Raw genomic sequence first — 5,578 nt, 5'->3', positions numbered from 1 at the left:
TTTTATTTCAAATATTTTGACGTTGAAGCATATATTACCAATATCTTCACTTTAGTGATCTCCTGTTTTGGACTTGTGTTGAGCGGAACTGTCATCTAGATTCTCAGTTTCAACATTAAGGATAATCCCTTCATCCCCTACATCCTGAACTTGGCGGTCGCTGATGTTGGGGTCCTTGCATCCAGACCCATATGCTTCTTTTTACTAATTTTTAGAACCTACATTTCCCCTCTTTAAATAGATTTCCAGTTCTTCCTTTTGCTGTGCTCGGTTGGCCAGATTATACTGGCAGCTATCAGCATTGACAGGTGTGTGTCTGTCTTCTTCTCAATTTGGCAGCAAAGACACCAGCTGCTGCACCTGTCTGCTATTGTGCGTGTCCTAATTTGGGCACTCTCCCTTCTGTTCTCTGGGATCCATATGGTTCAACTCAGTTCGGGTAGAAAAGAAAAGAACTTACATAATGAACTACTTATTTGTCATGGCCACTCTGATTACCTTTGCAATCATGACTTTCACCACACTCATCCTGTTCATCAAAATCTGCTTGAAAACAGAACGATCTCAGCGTGGGACGCTTTCAACGGCGCTTATGACTATCCTACTCTTATCCCTCCAGTTTGCTTAGCCTTTAAATGCCATTTGCATGGCCCAATTTTTAATGCATGTACCTGTCCATGTAGTAGCATTGGGCAGCTTAGGTTCCTGTCTAAGCAGTAGTGTGAACCCAGTGATTTATTTTCTGGTTGGGATGTTAAAAGGGAATCACTCTAGAAAGAGCTTGGAAGCCATTCCTCAGAGTGTTTTCGAGGAGAAGGGAGAGCTATTTCGCTAAGGGCGGTATATAAATTGAAATAATAAATAAATAAATAAATAAGAACTCGAACTAAAAACCTTCCCCAGTACAAACCCCAGAGACGATGCCTTCCTAAGAGCTTAGCGCTGCTACTTTTGTCAGTCCAAGCATTCTGCAGATACTTTTACAGTTTAATCTGAAGATATTAGGAAAGCCTGTTTTAGCTTCTGTTGCGTTGTCATGCATTTCACTGACAGAGACATTCAAAAGAACCTAAGGAGAGCCCTGCGAGATCAGATGAAAGGCTCATCTAGTCCAGCATCTTGTTCTCACAGTGGCTAACCAGGTGCCTATATGGCAAGCACGGGGAACCTCTGGCCCACAAACCAATCTTGGCTCACCAGGAGACCCAATTTGGCCCACGAGGCCATTTCCCCCAAACCATGCTCACCTGTCAATCAGCTGGCATCACATGGTGGGCAGAAGAGTGGAGTTCAATTCTGCACTGGTGCAGGTGCTCCGGTGTAGACCTGGTTCCCCCCCCCCATGCTTCCTTTGGCTATGTGCACCTGCTCCCAGCAGGGGACAAGCACCTGCACCAAAAGCAGCAGGATTTAACTCCTGCTCAAGAGCTGATATGTGAGGGTTAAATCCTGTTCAGTTTGGCGGCATGAGCCTCCCTCCTCTTGGGAACAGATGCACACAGCCAAAGGAAGCATCAGAAAAAAAGCTGGATCTGCTTGCTTTTGGTGAGGCACATGCAGTGAAAGGAAGCAAATCTTTTTTCCGTGCACCACTGCGCAACGGAGAAGTCCCTTTCAGAGCTGATGTCTATGTAAAGCAGTTTTTTTTCTCTTACCCCCCCCCCCGGGTTCAAAAAAGCCTGTTTGATGCAGACCGTGGAGGTAGGCGTCCCAAAGACCTTCTGAATAGAGACAAAGGCATACAGGATGATTTGCTCCAGGTGTTTTCCTCTCTGTTAAAATGTTTACTGGGAGGGGAGGCTAGGCACACCGTTTGCAGCAAAGCTACTCACTCTTCTGAGAAGTCCCTGGGAGCCTCCGGCAGCCTGTTCTTCCCCCAGGCTCCTTGCATGCAGGTTTGTTCCTGATTTTGGTGGGAGTACCCTGCTCGCTGGCTGCTTGGCTGCTAATTGTATTCCTGTTGGTGCAGTGCCATCCTAGTGGGAGAGGCTATGGCTACCCTGGCTCCTATGGGGCAGCTCTGCATGTTCCTATGTGCATGTAGGGCAGGGGTTGGGAACTAGATGGTCAGTGGAACCAGTTCCCCACCCTATACTCTGGGGTGGGAGCAGGATCACACCTTCTTTTATTCTTCTTGGCTACCACAGGCTAGCATGACAACTTTGTTAGAATTTGTCAAGAAATCCTAAAATTTACCTATTCTCTCAGCATTTGGCCTGCCATATATTTTCTCAGAAACGTGGATGGGTGCAAAGAATATCACCTAATTCACAGGTATATGATCCAGATGGTTCTTGTCTGACTCTACCTTTGTAAACAGAGATATGGAACCCTCCACAGATCCCTTCAAAGTGGAAAAGTGGGATTTCTGATGTCTTGTAGAAGCAAAAATGAGAAGTCCCAGGCTATGGTCTGAAGGTACATGAGGCCAGCACCCTGCTGAAGTTAAGCAGGGTCAGATCTGGTCAGTACCTGGATGGGAGACTGCCTGGGAACCATATGTAAGCTGCCTTGGGTTTCAATCATGAAAAGAAATATACTGGCACCGGGCATAGGTCTCTGGGGAGGTCATTCCACAGGTGAAGTGCTTTGAGGGAGATGGGATAAAGGGAAGGGGATCACTGAGGACCTGGATCCAGGCAGGTTGCTAGGGGTTGTATTCAACTAAACTCCAATTCAGAGTAGATCCACTGAAATCAATGAACTTAAGTGAGTCATGCCCATTAATGTCAGTGGGTCTACTCTGAGTAGGACTAGCATTCACTACTACCCTATGAGAGGAAGCACTCCTTCAAGTACTTGGGTCCTTGTGTGATTTTACTCCATTTATGTGAATGACTTGCAGAGAAATAGTAAGCAGGTCCCTTGCAATTTTGGCACCTTCTGAATTTAATCTCTGCACTGATGAGAGTACATCCTAGGGCATTTGTCAGGTAGGGGTTGGTGCCTTTATTTTTGCCAATGTTGCCAGCAGAAGCAGAGTTGCTCAATTCTGGAAAAGGTATGTGTGACGTCCTTCCCTGGCACCACCTGTGAAGCTCTCACTTGTGGCTACCAGCAGACAGGAACGTCAGATTTTCTTCTTACCCTACAGCTCTAGCACAGTTCTCAGAAGATCCCCCTGCTAGGCCTTACTACCCAACACTCTGTATCTCTTATAACCTTTAGATTGTGCCTTAGTTTCTGCCAGGCTATCTCGATACCTTGTGTCTATGGGTATAGGTAATTCCCAACCTCCCCTGCAGCCTCTTGCACTGAAGCTTACAGCCCTGGGTTTCTCTGTGGTACTGGATACAATATCTTTTCCTCCGCCACTGCCACCATTCGATACAATTACTGTTCAGCCTTGGTTACTCTGCCATCCCCCCTGGATTGTGTATCCCAGCTGAAGAATCAGGCTTTTTGTAAACCAAGAAATATTTATTGAACACTAAAAATAACAAGATTACTTAATTACTTGGTTGACAAGCTTATGGTTTCATATATGTTCTGACATGTACTTTACTTCTCATTAATTGCCTCAGAACTCCGACTCACTCTCAACAACAACACCAACCTCCAAACACCACCAAAACCTCTTTCACCTCTTTAAACCGCCAACATCCACCACCCTGATTGAACTGTCGTTCTTCCATTTATACTCCCAGCCATTCAAACGCTCAGCCAATCATCCAGCATTCTACTGCTCATGTACTCCCCCTCCTCTTTCACTCCACTTACCATATGTCTTACAATATAAGCAGGAACATCACAGTATGTTTGCATCAAGTGTCTCTCATAAAACTCTTGCAGATGTTAATTGCAATCCACCCAGCAATATACAGCATGCAAACGTTGATTAAACAGACCATTCGCGTTAATGAGTGCCTTAATAATGAGATAATGGGGCTGATCTGATGTTATCCATATGCCTGCTTCAGGAACCTTGTGGCAAATGAGCATCACCAGAGCTTTTTTTGTGACAGTATTCTCTCTACCGCCATACTACCCTGAACATGCCTGATGTTGTCTGATCTCGGAAGCTAAGCAGGGTCAGGCCTGGTTCGTACTTGGATGGGAGACCGCCTGGGAATACCAGGTGCCATAGGCTTAGAGGAAGGCAATGGTAAACCACCTCTGAATACCTCTTACCATGAAAACCCTATGAATATATATATAAAGATTCATAGGGTCGCCATAAGTCCTAAGCCACTTGAAGGCATATAACAAAAACTCTCTGGGACGAACTGCTGGCACCTTTTTTTTTTGCTGCCCATGCCAGGCATTTTATGCTGGCTCCCACATCACTTTTATCAAGGTATGAGTATCAGCACCTCTTTTTTTTTTTTTTACCAAAAAAGCACTGAGTATCACTATGGAAATCAGACCACAGTTTCAAACTCAGATTGTGTATGCCCATAATAATGTGCCTTTGCTCATGAATGCTGTAGTGTTCATTCATTGAAACTGACATGGAAGTGATATTAATGGGACTCTGCAGGAAACATCGGTGTTAGATCAGTTATCAACCCAGGCTAAGCCAATCTGAGCTCCTTCTGGAAGGATGGGTGGGACATAAATTTAATAAAATAAATAAATACAATATTCATTATAAATACTCTAGTTTTTTAATTCCACCCTCCCTTCAAATAAATGCCCTTGCTCACTCCTGCACTCCCTCATCCAGGGCAAAGCATGCTTTGACCACTTCCTTATGTTCCCATGCATGCATGTAAAAATGAAAGTACCATGCACAGACTGCTGCTTCACACAATGCAATTCCTGAGATGTATTTTGTTAACACTGCTAGAGTTTGGTATATATATTGCAGCGGAGTGCAGAAATGAATAGTGCCGTTCGACTGTTGGCTGAAAGAATAAAGAAATTTAGGGTTTATTGAAAATGGAAATGGACTGCCTTCAAGTCGATCCCAACTTATGGCAACCCTATGAATGAGTGTGGGGACTAGAAAAGTTGGAATAATGCAACCTTTCTTTCTTTTTTTTAAAAAGATGTTTGTTTTGTTTATAATATGTTTTTTAAGATGTGATGTTTTACAGATGTTTTGAGTGTTTTGTCACTTGTTTGCTGCCCTGACCAACTTCTGGGAGGAAGGGCTGGATATGAATTTAATTAATTAATCAATCAAATAAATAAATACACTTTATTAAATAAATAATAATGTTATATACACCTCCTGCAGGCAGGACCATGGCCACGTGGCAGAGTCAAACATGGCACAGTGGTGGGCCCAGCAGGCATAATATCATGCAAATAGCTCTCGACACACAGAACATCTGCACAGGACTACAGTCCCCATTTTAAAAGGGGATTGCTCTTGATTGTACCGATGCTTTGCTACCAAGCAGCGTCCGTCCATTCTTGATTGTCAGCTTCGACCCTCTCTCCCTTATCTCCAGGCCTGCATAACTTTTGGGCGACAGCAAAGGCAGCTCACCAGCAGCCATGCATGATGGCCCAGCATGGGCTTGACAAGCCTCCTCGGTTGCCTGCCTGGGCCCTACAGGGGTGGAGATTGCTGAGTGGTGAGCAGAACACAGTCCTTGGCTTGGTGTGCCCCAAGTTGCCCAAGACTGCT

General features: G+C 44.7%; 1 pseudogene; it reads left to right on the top strand.

The window, feature by feature from the left end:
* The first annotated feature begins 3,971 nt into the window (after positions 1-3,971).
* LOC133375848 (5S ribosomal RNA) lies at positions 3,972-4,090 on the top strand (annotated as a pseudogene).
* Positions 4,091-5,578: the final 1,488 nt, after the last annotated feature.

This window comes from Rhineura floridana, chromosome 1 (genome assembly GCF_030035675.1).
Source record: "Rhineura floridana isolate rRhiFlo1 chromosome 1, rRhiFlo1.hap2, whole genome shotgun sequence".
NCBI classification, from domain to species: domain Eukaryota; kingdom Metazoa; phylum Chordata; class Lepidosauria; order Squamata; family Rhineuridae; genus Rhineura; species Rhineura floridana.
The sequence above is the reverse complement of the archived record's forward strand: the minus strand, read 5'-3'. Positions and strand labels throughout refer to the sequence as shown.